Source organism: Diceros bicornis, chromosome X (genome assembly GCF_020826845.1).
Source record: "Diceros bicornis minor isolate mBicDic1 chromosome X, mDicBic1.mat.cur, whole genome shotgun sequence".
Lineage (NCBI taxonomy): Eukaryota > Metazoa > Chordata > Mammalia > Perissodactyla > Rhinocerotidae > Diceros > Diceros bicornis.
In genome coordinates this window covers 133304448-133323179 of record NC_080781.1, presented here as the reverse complement: position 1 = coordinate 133323179, position 18732 = coordinate 133304448, and the positions used below count along the sequence as shown (strand labels likewise).

At 38.2% G+C, this 18732-nt stretch overlaps 1 protein-coding gene across 4 annotated transcripts in view; it reads right to left on the bottom strand.

Moving 5' to 3' along the window:
- The window catches only part of AFF2 (ALF transcription elongation factor 2), a 470917-nt gene that overhangs the window by 42858 nt on the left and 409327 nt on the right, over positions 1–18732 (bottom strand). The gene's annotated exons all lie outside the window — the stretch shown is intronic.

Sequence of the window (18732 nt, the reverse complement as noted above, 5' to 3'; positions counted from 1 at the left end):
GATTAAAGCTGCATTTCTGTAGGGCTATTTTATAAATCAGACTTTTCACTAATTCAGATTAACAGCTTCCAGAAAGCCAAACATCTGCATCAGGGCTGTCTGACTCTAATCCTAATTTAACTGTGAATTTCTTTCTCAGGAGATAAACAGGGATGCTGAATGGGCCATTCTGCTCAATCAAGCTGTGTGGGCATCAAAAAGGAAAGGTTCGAGAATGGGTAATGACATTGTAGTGGGAAATGTACCTGGAAAGGATTCGACAAGCAAGTCCACAGGGTATTGATATTGGCAACATATTTCACAAGTCCCAGAACTTGCCAAAGACATATAGCATGAGATGTTTGATGGGGAATCCTGTACTAAACCCTTGTCTTTAGTTGAGACTTGTGCAAATTTCATCAACATGACCCTTTTCCAGTTTTATAGGGATCAAATGTCTCTCTACAAGATAATTTCAAATGCTTCCATATTTGATTTCATTATTAAGTTGTAAAGAGGTGGCCCTGAGGCAAAGGAATCAACATTTATAGCTGATCTTACCTCTCTTCCTCGTTTTCTTCTCTGAACTTTGGGTTCCAGAACTGGAACAATATATCTGCCTCACCACACCAGGCCACTAGAGGCAGACATTCTGAACTCTGAATCTATCTCAGCCAGGGGATGGGAGGAATCCATTTTTGTCTGAGTCAGTAATTTTGAAATCTACTCCACCCACCTTAGAAAATACATTTAGCCCAATTGTACAATAGAAAGCGTATGCAGAAGCATAATACATAAAACAGATAAAAGCAGAGTTGCTCTGGTAGAAACAAGGGATAGAGCAGAAAGCAGGGGGAGGGTGTCCCTAGCAGCTTGTCCTCCTCCCTGGGATGGCCCCCAAGCAGTCTGAAAGTCAAATACTTTATATCCCAATATGATCACAAGCAACTCAGAATCAAGTATGTTCTGTGTTAATCTACTGATGCTATTAACGAGTAGAGAGTGAATCACTGTCCAGTTGTAATCCAGACCACACCTTGGCATGGCTTCAAGGAGATAATCTTTGTCTAACACGTGTACACTGGGTGTTTGTCCTTTTGTCTGATCCTGGTGTTTGAAATGGAGTCTGCTCAATTTATTTGCAAAGAGTAATAAGGAGATGCACACTGATCCACTCATATTCATTTTCCTGGGCAAGTTACTATACATGACATTGTTGAAAGCTCTGACTGACTGAAGAGACCTGTGGTTGGCAAAATAATGAGCCTCATTCATGTCTACGTCCTAATCCCTGGAACTTATGAATATGGCACCTCACGTGGCAAAAGGGATTTTGCAGATATGAATAAAAGTGCCCCAATGTAATCAGGGGGTCTCCAGGAGCCAGAGCTCAGCGTGAGGAAGGCGCTAGTAGATTACTGACAAAGCAGTGGGCAATGAAAGAGGTTGTATCTTCCAGAAAAGCTGCAAGCTGACCACTTGGAACCTTCATGATTACTGGAAACGACTGGCTCCTCACATTTTTTGATCACCAGCAGTTAGTGTCTACTTCTCCTAACTTAACTGACACCTACCTCCTTTCCGAGGCGATAATGCTGAGTGATTTTGGCAATGGCTTTTCATAATTAGATTTGACTCACAGTCAATCCCGGCTTGGTTACCCTTTTTGGACTGACCAGACCCAGGCTCTTGTCTTCCTTTCCTGCCTGTGCCCTTTCTCCCATTTTCAGTCTATTTCACATATCTGAATAGTTATATTTCCCCTACTGGTTTTAAAGAGGTAGTTTTAGTACAGTGGGAAGAGCACGGGATTGGAAGCTAGATAATCTCCTTTTGAGTGTCACCTTGGATACTTTATTATTGTGTGACCTGAGGCTAAGCACTTAAGGGTTTCAGTTTCCTCATCTGTAAAATGGGACTAACACATCACATAGGCTTATAAGAGGACTGAATGAGGTAACTTAGGTGAGAGATCTCTATTAACCAGTGCTTCTCAAACTTTAATGTGCATATGAATCACCTGGAGATCTTCTTAACACGCAGATTCTAATTAGGTAGGCCTGGAATGGGTCCTGAGTTCTGCATTTCTAACACACTCCCACGTGATGCAGAGACTCCTGGTCAGTGGACCACAATGAGTAGTAAGGCAAAACCCTACACAGGCTATTGAGATATAAGCTGCTGGGGAAAAAAAAAATAAGTTGGTGAATTTGAAACTAAAGGCTAAAACACAATTTTGAGATCAACTGTGAGTTTTATCGTTCTATAATTATTCTGTCCTCCTTTAGTAATAAAGTTGACTGCCTTATGTCAATTTTAATCTAACCTGGTCAAGTTTAAGCTTTCTTTAGGCAATTGCTTCTGAAGAGGTTTTATCGGATTCCCTCTGATAAGCACTGACTTCAGCTTACAGCTTTCCTGAAGCTACTTGCCTGCACCAGTAGTTAACCAAATGCATGAATCTCTCCTCCCAATGTGTCCTGTGGATCACTGCGAGGGTCAAAGGTGGCTTGCCACTGTCCTAGCTGAGGGTCAGGGCGGTATTAGACTGCATAAATGGCCCCGGCTGGGACCCAGAACATAATTCATAACAGTAGTGCTAGTCTTAGCTACCACATATGTAGTGCACTCTGTGTGCCAGGAACCAGGCTCAGCACTGTCCCTGCATTTTCTCTTTTAATCCTCACAATGCCTCTGTGAGTTAGACACTCTTACTACTTCCATTTCACAGCTGAAAATACTGAGACTTAGTACCAAACAATATCAAGCTGAAAACTAGTTTTAAGGATACAATGGGATCAAACTTCAATATGCAGCTTCAAAGAAATGAAAAAAAACAAGGCACCAGGATTCAGCCTCATTGCAGCATGGCACTGTGAAGGATGCCGGTGTGTTCCCAGTAAGGCTGGTCAATGCTGGCTAACAGGACATTTATGTCTTGAGAGTGTCATAATTTGCATTTGGGAGAATAAAATGATTTATTTAAATTTTTCTGGAAATAATTAAAAGCCACACTGACTTTTCTGCTATCAGAGCTGTTTCAAACAGATAAACAACTGGAAAAAAATCATATACAACCAAGTATTTTTGCTCCTTTTGCCTTTAAAGTCCATTTTAAAAAATGAGAAGCAAGAGGACGTGAATGCTGACTCCCATGAGCCCTGTCTACACCAAAACAGAGGATGAATGATTGGCAGCTCACATTCATAAGGAACCCAGAGAGGGCCAGATGCCAGGAATCTATAACAATCCATTGGAAGGTCAAAGCCTTCCAATAAAGAATTACATCAGTCATGAATCCTAGGTGGAGCAGGGGATGTACTTCGACTGAGTGACTTCAACTTGGAAGCTGCTTCCATGCGGGCATCTCCCCACTGTCTACAGAACTGGTCTGGAGATGAGGCCCAACTGCCTGTCACAAGAGCCCAGGCAGTGGGCAAGCTTATTCCCTAGGACAGTACAAAGCAGGCTGGAGATAGGCTCAGAGCGACTCAGCACAAGCCTCTGCCTTTTTCCTTGCTTGATGTCTTCTTTCTATTGCCCATCACGCTTAGAGCTGCCTCTCAACTTGGGAAGTGGGCATCCCTCTTCCAATCTCTCACTAGACTACATTTCTTCTTTGATGTCTTTCAACATCAATCTCCTTATCAGTATTGTCTGCTCCCCTTCCTGTCTGATTTGTTACCTGATGTATCATAGACACTTGATTTAGAGGGTAAGCTTCTAAGGCCAGAGCCTTTATCAACCACACACGAACTGTAAAATGCTTGGTGCACTTAAGACACCCCAGACTAAAGCTATAAAGAAGTCTCCTCTATAGATCTCTGAGCGAACTCTCCCTGGGCACATCCACTGCCTACTGTCTATGTTCCTATGGTCCCAATAGGATATCATCATCATTGGATCAACAAGACCAAAATACTTTTTGACTGCAGAGCACTTGATAATGTTCCGGCATTTTCACTCCCATGACCTCATTTGATTGCTATAAGGACACTGGGGGAGGAGGTATATCCTTTTCACTTTATCCATGAATCTCTAGGACCTCTTAGCCAAAGTCATGTGGCTGGGGTCTGGGGGCGGGGGTGGGTTTCACCAGGCTACTGTGACTGTTTCCTAATCACCAAGTCTAGCTTGAGGAAATGAAAAGAATCAGTGATCCAGTACAAAATCCATCCTTGTAATCACATCAAAAGGCAACGGAAACATAGAATTCATCCCAAATGATTTCTTCAAGTGACCTAATGAGATAGGTTGCAAGAATTTGGTGTTGAAAACACTGAAAGCCATCAACCCTTTATGCTAGGGAAACCTTTTTGCATTTGACTCATTCACATGACAAATCTCACTGAGGCTAGAGGAAAAGATTTACAGTTCGTAGCTGATAACTCTTTTCACGTATATTAATAGTGTGTGAAAATTAAACAGGGGAAATTTAAATGTCCTTTATGTTTCACATCGTTGTGTTTATTCAACAACTGTATTTGTTTTTCTTTATGTTGTTTTACGATTGATTTTTTTTTCTTGTTAGACTTTTTTTTTTTAATTGATGTTTTAATGGTTTTTAACATTGTGAAATTTTGGGTTGTGCATTTTTGTTTGTCCATCACCATATATATGACTCCCTTCACCCCTTGTGCCCACCCCCCACCCCCACTGCCCCTGGTAACCACAGTACAGTTTTCTCTGTCCATGTGTTGGTTTATATTCCACATATGAGTGAGATCATACAGTGTTTGTCTTTCTCTTTCTGGCTTATTTCACTTAACATAATATGTTCCAGGCCCATCCATGTTGTTGCAAATGGGACGATTTTGTCTTTTTTTATGGCTGAGTAGTATTCCATTGTACATATATACCACATTTTCTTAATCCAATCGTCAGTCGAGGGACACTTAGGTTGCTTCCACTTCTTGGCTATGGTGAATAATGTTGCAATGAACATAGGGGTGCATAAGCCTCTTTGGATTGTTGATTTCAGGTTCGTTGGGTAGATTCCCAGTAATGGGATGGCTGGGTCATAGGGCATCTCTATTTTTAAGTCTTTGAGGAATCTCCATACCGTTTTCCATAGAGGCTGCACCAGTTTGCATTCCCACCAGCTGTGTATGAGGGTTCCTGTTTCTCCACATCCTCTCCACCACTTGTTGATTTTTGTCTTGGTGATTATAGCCATTCTAACGGGCGTGAGGTGGTATCTTAGTGTTGTTTTGATTTGCATTTCCCTGATGATTAGTGATGTTGAACATCTTTTCATGTGCCTATTGGCCATCTGTACATCTTCTTTGGAGAAGTGTCTGTTCATTTCCTCTGCCCATTTTTTGATCAGGTTGTTTGTTTTTTTGTTGTTCAGTTGTTTGTGTTCTTTATATATTATGGAGATAAACCCCTTGTCAGATGTATGTTTTGCAAATATTCTCTCCCAGCTGGTGGGTTGTCTATTCATCTTGATTCTGGTTTCGTTTGTCTTATAGAAGCTCTTTAATCTGATAAAGTCCCACTTGTTTATTTTTTCTTTAGTTTCCCTAGTCTGGGTAGGCGTGTCATCTGAAAAGATTCCTTTATGACCAATGTCAAATAGTGTGTTGCCTATATTTTCTTCTATGAGTTTTATAGTTTCAGGTCTCACCTTCAGGTCTTTGATCCATTTTGAGTTAATTTTTGTGAATGGTGATAGCAGATGGTCCACTTTCATTCTTTTGCATGTGGCTGTCCAGTTTTCCCAGCACCATTTATTGAAGAGACTTTCCTTTCTCCATTGTATGTTCTTAGCACCTTTGTCGAAAATCAGCTGTCCGTATATGTGGGGTTTTATTTCTGGGCTTTCAATTCTGTTCCATTGATCTGTGTGTCTTTTTTTGTACCAGTACCATGCTGTTTTGATTACTATTGCTTTGTAGTATGTTTTGAAGTCAGGGATTGTGATGCCTCCTGCTTTGTTCTTTTTTCTTAGGATTTCTTTAGCTATTCGGGGTCTTTTGTTGCCCCATATAAATTTTAGTATTCTTTTTTTCTATTTCTGTGAAGAATGTCATTGGGATTCTGATTGGGATTGCATTGAATCTGTAGATTGCTTTAGGTAATATAGGCATTTTAACTATGTTTATTCTTCCAATCCACGTGCATGGGATATCTTTCCATTTCTTTATATCATCTTGGATTTCTTTCAATAATGTCCTGTAGTTCTCATTGTATAGGTCCTTCACCTCCTTGGTAAGATTTATTCCTAGGTATTTTATTCTTTTTGATGCAATTGTAAATGGTATTATCTTTTTGAGCTCGCTTACTGTTAGTTCATTATTAGCATACAGAAATGCAACTGATTTTTGTAGATTGATTTTGTACCCTGCAACTTTGCTGTAGTTGTTGATTGTTTCTAGGGTTTTCTATATATACAATCATGTCATCTGCAAATAGTGAGAGTTTCACTTCTTCGTTACCTATTTGGATTCCTTTTATTCCTTTTTCTTGCCTAATTGCTCTGGCCAAAACCTCCAGTACTATGTTGAACAGGAGTGGTGAGAGTGGGCAGCCCTGCCTCGTTCCTGTTCTCAGAGGAACGGCTTTCAGTCTTTCCCCGTTGAGTATGATGTTGGCTGTGTGTTTGTCATAAATAGCCTTTATTATGTTGAGGTAGTTTCCTTCTATTCCCATTTTATTGAGAGTTTTTATCATAAATAGATGTTGTATCTTGTCAAATGCCTTCTCTGCGTCTATTGAGATGATCATGTGGTTTTTCTTCTTTGTTTTGTTGATGTGATGTATCACATTGATTGATCTGCGGATGTTGAACCATCCCTGCATCCGTGGTATAAATCCCACTTGATCATGGTGTATTATCTTTTTAATGTATTGTTGTATTCGGTTTGCCAATATTTTGTTGAGGATTTTTGCATCAATGTTCATCAGCGATATTGGCCTGTAATTTTCTTTCTTTGTATTTTCTTTGTCTGACTCATAGAATGTGAGTCACTCTCACACTCATAGAATGTGTTGGGAAGTGTTCCATCTTCCTCTATTTTTTGGAATAGTTTGAGAAGGATGGGTATTAAATCTTCCTTGAATGTTTGGTAAAATTCACTGGAGAAGCCATCTGGTCCTGGACTTTTATTTTTTGGGAGGTTTTTGATTACTATTTCAATCTCTTTACTTGTTATTGGTCTATTCAGATTCTCCATTTCTTCTTGGTTCAGTTTTGGGAGGTTGTATGAGTCTAAGAATTTATCCATTTCTTCTAGATTGTCCAATTTGTTGGCATATAATTTCTCATAGTATTCTCTTATAATCCTCTGTATTTCTGCAGTATCCATTGTAATTTCTCCTCTTTCATTTCTAATTTTATTTACTTGAGCCTTTTCTCTTCTTTTCTTAGTAAGCCTGGCTAAGGGTTTGTTGATTTTGTTTATCTTCTCAAAGAACCAACTCTTTGTTTCATTAATCCTTTCTACTGTTTTTTTGGTCTCAATTTCATTTATTTCTGCTCTGATTTTTATTATTTCTCTCCTTCTGCTGACTTTGGGCTTTGTTTGTTCTTCTTTTTCTAGTTCTGTGTATTTGTTTTTAAAGAGATAATAAACATGGTGATGAATTCAAAAGATACAGAAAGGGATACAACGAAAAGTAAATCTTCTGATCCTCTACCATCATGGCATCTAATTTTCCAGAGTTTTCTACCATTATTAGTTTCTTTTAATTCTTCCAGTGATACGTTTATGAATATTGATATGTGTGCTTTTAAAATAAAGGTTTTTTTTATTGTAAAAGTAATACCTAAAAAAAAAATCCTGTATGTGGAATAGCAGACATTCAAAAAATGGCATTCAAAGTCACATACACAGTTTCTAAAATAAAACTCATACAGTTTCCTTACTGAATGTGTCTTCATAATCATGTCTGAAATATATTGTAAACATAAGCATTAAAATACCTAAATGAATGGCAAAAATTGAAACTTGCAAAATAGCAGTGTCTAACCCTAAGACGAGGTAGAAGCAGTAATATAACCATAGCTGTGAGGAGCAGACGCTGCTCAGATGGCCCTTCTGGCTGGGACCAGGCCGCAGGTTCCTAGTCAGAAAACAGTTGCTGACTATCCTCCACCATGAAACTTCTTAAAGATGTGGCCAACACGTGCTGGTTCCACTTCCCCACCCCTGGAAACTTCTATAAACCCAGTAATCAGGCTTTGTAACTCTTTGATCGACTGAAACTGCTTTCTTAATTGCCATCAACAACCTCTGTCCTGCCCACTCCCCATTGCGAATCAGATGTTCTTCCCTTATTCTCCTTGACCTTGCTCCCTGTTGGACTAAAAGCTTTGACTTCTTTTGTACTTGGTCCCAGTGACCATACACAACATGAGATCTCTTGGTTTCAGAATTCACAATGACTTCCTCGCACATAGAGGCACTCTTCTCTCCAAGATTTTCAGAGCTCTATCTCCATCACCTTAGTGCCAGTTTTTTTTCCCTCTATTCCGAACACACCTGCCACTTTTGTCTCCTCCCTGCTCCCACACTGCCTTCATGCCTTTGCTTATCCTGTTTGTTCTGTCTAGAATGACACATTTTCCCTCTCTCTGCTTGCTTAAATCTTTATCTTTTAAGCTCAAATTCAAATAACATGAGGTCTTCTCCCATGACTTTAATTCTCACAGATACCTCCCTGTTCTGACTTCTTTTCACTAACTGCATCACAGTTCATCACTTAATTATTCTCGAATTATTTCATTGTGCTAACCTTTTGCCTGCTCAACTAAATTGTACATTCCTTGATGGCAAGGGCCAGATTGTACTGTCATTTTGTGTATCCTAGGGTGACTAGCATGATAACTTGTATATAATTTTCTTGTTATGAAAAAAATACTCCAAATGGCCCCCTAATGAATAGAAAATCAGCACAAATGAGGTCACCTGGTAAAGAACAATACTTAACTATGAAATGTCTATGTATTGCTGACTCTCAACAGAAGTCAATACTTAGGCCAGCCTACCCAACACCAAAACATCCTGAATCATAAATTAATTTGATGAAAATAATTAAGCAAACAGATTGCCTGATGATGGATTTGTAACCTTTCAACTGATCGTATGGATGCTGGCTCATCACAGTGCCCGATTCTTTCTTCAGCTTCAGTTACACTGACAAAATGCAACTTATTTGGACAGACATTTTTAATATAATTGTTATTTAGAGCAACAGCCGTCGGTGGGTCACAGAGTGCACATACATGCATGAACATAAGAAATAAATGGTGTGACTCTTACTGAAAACGAGTGCTACATACACACAGACCTTCCTATTTTTCATTAAAATGATGATTCCATTATTCTGATTTGCGTGAATGTGAGCTACTCTCATCCTATCATTTTGATACATTAACCAGCCCAGTCTATATTGTGCCTAATATTAACTCCCTTTCTAGTTGATGATTTTTCTAGTGGCATAATTAATTTCCTCATGGAAGAAAAAATATTCAATCAATTTGGGATTAAATATGAGGTTGAAGGACTTTCACAAAAGACAGATTTAAATCTCCTAGCCCACATGCATTGCTAATTATGACACACTCACATTAAGAACAAGAAGGTGTCCCCTTCCCAAGATAAACGGGCCTGAAAATCCTCCCCAGCATTTACTATAAATCACAAAGACCATTAATAAACAGGCAGGAAAAAAACTGACAGTTTCTACGAGAATTCACTCCCATTCTCTGCCTAAGACTATCAATGTCATATTTAAAGCTGACATCTTAAATCTTCTATACAGAAGCCCTCTAAGTCAAAAAGCCCAGCTATTTTAAACAGAATTTCCTACGCCTGTTATTTTGAATGACAGCAAAGGAAATACTGGATCTTTAATCCCGTAATGCTATCTGCCTGAAAATCTTGCCTTCCAGCTAACAGTCTCCCTTCTCATCAATGCTAAATTAAAGGAGGTCAAGTGCAAATGAGAGAAGAGGGGACCACACTTTCCTCATACTTGGGGAGCTCCTTTGATCTTGTGCACAATTCGCTTTCAACATCAAGAGGAAAAGTCTGTTCATGGGCACCAGTAATAAGATAGCTAAGTACACGCAGCCTTATTCAACATTGACTCCTGTATATGGAAAGGCGAGGCTTATACTTGAACCTAGATCAACAGCAGCAAGAATGGCAATCCCATATTACAAACGAACACAGAGCCACTTAAAAGCTGACCTAGAAAGAAATGGAAACAAACTTAGGCATTCCTGCATGAACTAGCAGGATCTGTGATAATGACAAACAGGCTAGTAGTAATAAGGTCAGAGTGTTTGGTTTTGTCATTAAGAGGAATTTATGGTGTAGAGGAATTTGTCATGCAGAGAATTTGGGAAATTTAGCAACTCCGAAGAACACAGAATTTAGAATAAAAAAGATTTAAAAACCAGACAATTAAAAATGCCTTTTGAGGTTAAGTAAATGACATTTGTGGTCATCAGGAAAACCTGAGACTCTGCATGTCCTGTGAGTTATGTCAATAGCAAGTCACAATTAGACAGGGTCACCACCAGCTAAGCCCCAAAAATGTACGTCTTAGGGATCATAGAGAAGGTAAGTCATTCACAACTTGGGGGTCCCACGGGTGTTAAATGTCCAAAACAAGAAAAATATGCTCACTTGCAGACCACATGAGACGTGTACTTTTAGTGAGATGTGAGTATGTTTTCTAGCCTGAGAGTATCAATATCTCAGATTCCACTGCAGTTTCTAGGAGCCTACACTGCTCTAGCTTCACAATGACAAGACCCAGGTACATTACTCTGCCAGTTGGAAACTTGGGCAAAAAATTGCTGGAGAAATATTTCCAGAAAGGTTATATGCTAAAACGTTTCCTTTGACATATTGAAATAATTATATTTCAATATGTATTTCAGACAACTATGCCTAAATTCAAGCTATTATCTTGCTATTAGCTGTAGTACATGTTGGACATTAGTCATTTAATAAAGAAGATAATGTTGCCAACCAACGTTTGCATTAACCCCCATTTGGGTTCTAGCCATGTTTTAATAGCACACACAAATGTACGTTTACATGTATGAGAGTCAAACATTACTCAAGTTCTCATCATATATGCGAAGGTTAATCTTACAAATAAGAATATATAAAGGCAAAAAGTCTGAAAGAATTGAAAGGGTGATTATGTTTCAATCTGTCAGACACGACATTAAATATCAAAGGGAAATGTGAACTCTTTCAGTTAGCACGAAACTCGTGAAAACTGAGAGGCTTCCAATATATAGAAACAACCTAATGTTGACAAACATCTTTCACAACAGATGAATGGATAAAGAACATGTGACATATATATATATATGTAACAGAATATTATTCAGCCTTAAAAAAGAAGGAAATCTTGCCATTTGCAACAACATGGATGAACCTGGAGGGCATTATACTAAGTGAGATGAGCTGGACACAAAGAACGATACTGTGTTTTCTCACTTACATGTGGAATCTAAAAAAAAAGTCCAACTCACAGTAACTGAGAGTAGAATGGTGGTTACCAGGGGCTGAGGGGGTAGAAGAAAAGGGGAGATGTTGACCAAAGGGTACAAATTTTCAGTTATAAGATGAATAAGTTCTGGAGACCTAACGTACAGCATGGTGACTGTAGTTAATAATGTATTGTATACTTGAAATTTGCTAAGAGAGTAGATCTCAAGCGTTTTCATCACAAAAAGAGAAGGTAATTGTGCGAGGTGATGGATGTGTTAATTAGCTTGATTGTGGCAATCATTTCACAATATATATGTATATCAAAACATCACATTGTACAGCTTAAATATATACAATTTTTAATTTTTAATCATACTGCAATAAAGATGGAAAAAAAAACTGATAGGCTTCCAGTGGCGGTAGCACGATGATAAATTCTTGGTGTTGGAGCTACGGTTTATACAGAATTGACCTACTCTTCCAGTAGTATAGATGAGCTAGTACAGATCTACTATTGATGATCTCTTTGATGTTTTCAGTAATTTTTTACGTTGTCAAGAAAAATAACAAAGCATAGAATCACCTTTCTTTTTTCCCTTTTCTTCCTCCTCCTCCTCCTCCCTCCTTTTCCTCTGTCTCGTTCTGATATCTTACTTGTAAAAGTCTCATTATTCAATGTAATACTGTCTATTTTTAAGGGTCCTTTATTTCTGAATTGTATTATAAAATGACTTGAAAAAGTCCAGTTTTAGAAGTGTTTCCAGTATATGTCTTTTTGAATTAATTGAGTCATTATAATGGGAGAATTTCTTTTTCCAAATCCCCTCTAAGTATCTTGTATGTCTATAACAAGCTAATGCTATGAAAAATAACAATACAAGTCAAATATTTAAAAGTTTTTAATATCTATATTTCAAATATTTCTTAGTTAACTCCATTCTAGAATGAGCAAGGAGAAAGAACTCAACCTCCTATAATTTGTATGTTATTAATGTTGTTATAGAAGAGCAAGAAAGGGCATAACATCAAGTGAAACATAAAGAGATTTTAATCAATGCTTCCCTTGCTATGCTCTTTCTTTAGAGATTGCATCTTTGGGAGCCCATCCTGTGTTAATTGTGTTTCCAAATTGTACATGAATCTGAAAGAGGAGACCAAAGCAACTTTCGCTCTATGATTTTACTTTCCTTTAATATGATGGCCTATACACTGTGGTTTATTCATTTATTGGTCTGATGGTTTTTATGAGTTGTGATTCAACATAGGTTCTTTTCTAGTATCGTGTTTTATAAAGATATGGAGAATGTAAGTCTGATACAATTATGGTTATGTGCCACGCAAAACAATGCTGTAAATATGAGGAGAATCTGAAAAGCTGCTTAGCAAAATGATCTTAATATACAAGGCAGTGTGAAAATGTAAGAGGAATCTATAATGACAACGAAGATTAGCCATTCGCTCTCTAACCTTATTTACAGAAGCAATCAGAGGTATTCAGGTCGAGTTAATGACCCTGTCTCCAATTAATTCAATTGTCTACAAACAACACTGGTGCAGTGGCTGTCTCAAAGTCTGCCACACAGTCTCAGAGGGAATACATAAGACTCCATTAAAAGTGACAATAATAATGCATTTATTACTGAAACACTATTGTATTATAAATAAATTCCTCATGTTAAATTATGCTCCACGCTTTAACAGAAATTCAATTACTGAAATAATAAAAAGATGGTGTATTTGCCAAGACTTGGACTATAATTTGGCTGCTTAGTTACCAGCGGTTGGCTGTTTTGCAATTTTTCCTTCATAGACTATTTCTTTTGAATAAATGCCAGACTTTTTCATACAAATTTTATGAACAAGTTGCAAAATGAAATTTTGAGCTTTTGAATCCAATTATGAAAGACATAACTAAATCTATTATTGAAAAAAATTCTAGGAAGCCCTTTCTGCCGTTGTTCAGAACTGTCTGGTAATTGAGGTAAGCACAGGTGCTGCTCATTATGGACCATTGTGCACCATCTGAATTCTGGGAACTGTGGAATTCAGATGGTTTAAACTCTGTTTGTGTGAATAACAAACAGGCCTGATTCTGCGCTTGTTTGTACAAGCTTGTACACAGCTCATTTGGGACTTCAAAGACACCTGCTTACCCTTTTAAAGCCAAAACAGTATCATTTATGTTCTGGCTATCCTTCTGATGACAATTTTGCAAAAGCAACAGATTTTGTGCTTTCCCTTCATTCCCACCATCTCCTCCACCATATAGTAACTTCAACACTTCCTTGTCTTCGGTGATAGGAAAATTAGTTGAGTCAAGCTATGGCAATTATCCAATGACAGAGGAGCCACAGAGCTGTAAGACATAGGAAAACAGAAAAGAAGAACCAGCTCTTCCCATGGGAAGACAACTTTGACGAACCAACTGTCTAAGGGGGACTGGGGATATGGTTTATTTGCATTTAGGGCTAGGAGATTTTTTTCTTCATTTTTCCCTTTCTTCTGGGTTCTCACATTTGTCTTTCTCATGTCTAATCTTCTTGTCTTTATTTTTTTCCAGCTTTATTGAGATTTAATTGACATATAACACTGTGTGGGTTTAAGGTGTACAGCATGATGATTTGATATATATTGTGAAATGATTACCACAATGAGGTTAGTTAACACCTCCATCACCTACATAATTACAGTTTGTGTGTGTGGTAGGAACATTTAAGATCTACTCTCAGTCTCATTGTCTTCAGATGTGTCATCTGAAAGCAAAGAACCTTATAATAGCAGAGATTTGTTTTCTGCTTTCAGAACGCAAAGGAAAAGCTACTCTTAACTGTGGTCGCCTCTCCTGTCCCATAGGGCCACAGGCCAGCAGCCATCAATTGAGCTGACTTGCCTGAGGAAGCTGGAGCCTGCACTGCAGTCCTGAGCTTCTGAGTAATGTCAAACGGCAACCAATATTCCAGCCTGCAGTAGATTCTCGGTGCTATGACTAACTTTAATTATTCAACGACTTTGCACTTTCTCTTGTCTTACTGTGGTTTTACCGGCTGTAAATATAACACCTAGAAAATATGTAGCAATGAAGCAGTAGTTCTGTTGCATAGCAGAAAACAAATCTAGATTACCCCATACCAAACTCCAACTCTGGGTCCCTCCAACTGCAGCCCGCCCAACCCACCCACAATGATTACCCATAAAAGGTGACATTCTAAAATACTGTTTGTGAATCCTCATGGTGGGAGTTGTCTTTCATATGATTGCAGGAAAGAGTTGAAGATGTAGGGAATGAAAAATAAAATCAAGAGAAGAAATTAAGGATGCAAGGTTTTAGGCTTGAAAAGTCTACTAGCAGACACCCCAATTTACCCATAGTGTTTATAGAATCTGGAATATAATCCTTCCAATTTAGCAAATACTCGCACTCCAAGGTCCTAGAGAAGTCTAATGATGAAGCAGAGTAGTCAACCCATGTCCATGTGCAAAGGCATAGTGGGATATTACCCAGCACACTGCAAACCTGACACTTTGTTACACCTCTACTTACCTTGTCTGTCAGGCAAACTTACGGTCATGACAATGCTTAATAAAGCCAATCAAAGTAACAATCAGCCAAAGTAAGTTCCTGCATGTCAGATATTAACTATGACTAATGGGGCTTGACAGTGCTCCACAGAAGACACATTGGAATCTTACCTTTTCCCTTATCATTATCACAGAAAGTGCAAGGTAAAGCTCTGCAGGAATATAAATAATTTGGAAAGCCTCATAGACAATATTCTACTGTGTGTCTCATTTGCACTTAAAAAAAAGCTGCCCTACAGACCTTATGTACTTTTAAGATTTATCTGAAAGATACATGAAGAAGACTTCCAGCCAAAAAAAATGTACATATTTAATGGAATTAGATCTCTAGGCAAGAAAATGTCAAAAGAAAAGGTGAAATATTAAAGCGAATGCAAGGTGCTCCTTTCCACAGCTTTCTCTCTCTGATAAATATCTTCTGGGATGTCATTTCTAGAAAGTCATGATTTTACAAAATGAAAAAAAAAAAAACCCTGGACTATAAAATATACTCTCTTTATTGCTGAAGTAAGTTGCTATTTCACATTTCTCTCTGAAATCTGCTTTTGTCAGCCAGAGGACTTGATATTTGCCTTTATATCTGCCTTTTTATCATTCTTATTGGAAACATGGCAATTATTGTGAAATACTCAAACTGCCGGAAACTTCTGATTACATGGCAGGGACAGAGCTGGGGCTCTGAGCTTACTCAAAGTGCTCATCTCCCTTCCAGCTGTAGGTGGATGTGATTTCACCTAAAACTAAAGATCACAGAGTGGTGGTGGGCGGTGCCCGCCAAGAGAGCTGCAGGAAGGTCCAGGATGAGGTGATGTGGACAGAGCTTGTCCCCGAGAGCAGAGAGCACCAACAGCATTACATCTGAAAATGAGCTTTTGAGGTAGAGGAGGATGGTAGGAATATGAAATTTGGGCTTGGAATTGTATAAGAACATACACATTTTATATATATATATATATATATATTCAAATGACAAAAAAATTAAGCTCATTGTTAGCCTATCAGTGATCTGTGGTTTATAAAGAGAAAGTATCATATAAATCTAATTTCAAAATAACTTAGGTTCCTCTCTCCTTTGAGTTTGATGCCTGAGTGTAAGACCTACACAAGTTATTAGGATACAATATATATACATCTTATTTTGTCCAACATTCTTTACCAGCAAAATCTTTGTTTACCATCATTACCATCCACATTATATGTAATAATGATAATACTAATAATATTTAATTTTATTGAGTTCTTAATATGTGCCATGACTTGTCCAAGGTCTCACAGCCAGTAAGTGGCTAGGAAGAAAAAAATCTCACTTTCTGGTTGTTTTTCTGTTTGTTTGTTTTGCCAAAACACACTTTGAAAGGTTCTGCTCTATTTCAGCCAATCTCCCATCCATATGTGTATTTTCAGACAGATCTATTGGAGAAAAAGTACTAAAATCTTTAAAAATACGCTTTCATAAAATTATTTGCAGCCTTCTCTACTGACAATTGAAAATGCATAATGTTTACTAATTATTCTTCAATTAATAGCGATGATGATGATGATAGCTACATTTTATTAGGCTCATGCTGTGTGCCAGGTCCTATGCCACCACTTTTCTTGAAATCTTGCTTAATCCTCACAATGGCTCCATGTGCACATACTGTTATTACCCTCATTTCATAGGTGAGAAAACTGAGGTTTAGAGAGGTCAAGCAACTTGCTTCAAGATTTGAATGAGGGTCCTTCTGATTCCGAAGGCTGCGAGCTTTTACTACTATGCTATATTGAATTGACTTGGGAATAATTCTGATATGTAATTTAAATAAAATATCCATCACCATCATTTAGGTTTCTGGTTTTACAAATACCCAGTTTTAAGAGGCCTTCAAATAGCAATTTCATGATAACAGAGCAGAATCATAGTATCATAGAATCATATAGCTGGAGAGGACCTTGGTGATTTATTAATCCATCTCTCTGAATTGTCAGAAGAGGAACTGAGGCCAATCAGCAGTATGTTCAGTGAACTAAAGGTCATGTGAGTGAGTCAATCAACCTCCTAAACCCCTATCCTAATAAGATCGGCTGTGGCCAATTTGCTTTGGTGGTGAACAGGAGCTGATGAATACAGGCAATCCAGAGAGGGAAAATATTTTATTTAAAACAATCAGCTCTTTTATTTTGAAAGCTGATTAGTGATTGGCCATAAGCCAGGCATTTGATTGATTCGATAATCTCAAAACCTAACAGTGATAACATGGTGTGTGTGGTTGTATATGTGTGTATATGCTTAAAGCAGAGAGTCTGATTCCATAGGTCTCAGGAAGTGATCTCATATGTAGATTTCTTAACAAGCTTCATAGGTGATTCTGATGTGTGTCCAAATTTAAGAGTTGCTGGCTTAAGAGAGATGTTCTTATGTATTTTGGACATTTCCCCTTCTATATTGGTATTAGATAATAAGCAACTAACATTCTCCTGGTCCATTTATTGGAAAAAAATATTCAAATATTTCCATATGGTCTCATTGTTATGCTGTTAATAATAATTATAATGAATTATTCAGTCAATAGCAATAGCATTTTTCCAAGTGCTCAGGCCGAAAATCTTGGAATCATTCTTGACTTCTGTATTTTTTTCATATCTCCAATTAACCCATCAGCAAATCTTATCTGTTCTCCCTTCAGAATATATGTCTAATCCATCCACTCTTCACTACCCTCACCACCACTACCCTGGTCCAAGCCACCACCATTCTCACTTGGATTATGGCAATTGTCTCCTTACTGTTCTCTCTGCTTCCACCCTTGACCTCCATAGTAATTTCTCAATAGTCATAGTGTGATTCTATACGACATAAATCAGATCAGGTCTCTCCACTGCTCAAAATCCTCCAGTGGCTCCCAACTCAGAGTCAAAACCAAAGTCTTTCAAATGGCCTGCCATTTCTTATATAATGATTCTCAGGGAACACTGACCTCCTCTCCTAACATTCTCACCCTTACTTACTGTGCTTCAACTGAACTATCTTTACTGTTTCTAGGCGCACTAGGTACACTCTTCCCTCAGGGCCTTTGCATGTGTTATTCTTCTTCCTGGAATAGTCTGCTCCCAAATCCCTGCAGGGCTTATTCCTTCATTTCCTTTAGGTCTTTGCTCAGACGCCAGGTCTCAGCGAGGCCTACCCTGACCACCCTGTTTAAAATTGCAACTCCACCCCAGCCCTCTCTAGCGGTATACCCTGATTTTTCTCCATAATACTTATCACCTTACAACATATTTTATCATTACTTATTTATGTTGTTTATTGTCTATCTCCACCCAAAAGAATATAAACTCAACTAGGGCAGAGCTTTGGACTATTTTGTTTCCTGCTCTATCTCTAACTCCTAGAACAGCGCCTGGCATCTAGTACATATTTGATAAATATATGATGCATGAATGCATGTGAATAAATGTAAAAGTGTGTGTTTTTTAAACTAAAGTAAGGTTGGTGGGCTCAATGACTGACAAAGTAAACCACTAACAACAGATGATAGGAATAGGAGTGCCCATTTATTGAGCAACTACCCTGTGCCAGGGGCTGAATACTCAACACAAGTTACCTCAGTCCTCACAGTAATTTTCTGAAGAGATGGGAACAGTGTTGTAACCCAGTTCAACCCAACTGGAGGGAGGGAGTGTTTGAGTTTGATGCTGTGGGTGGGCAAGGAAGGCTCCTTACAGTGTAGCT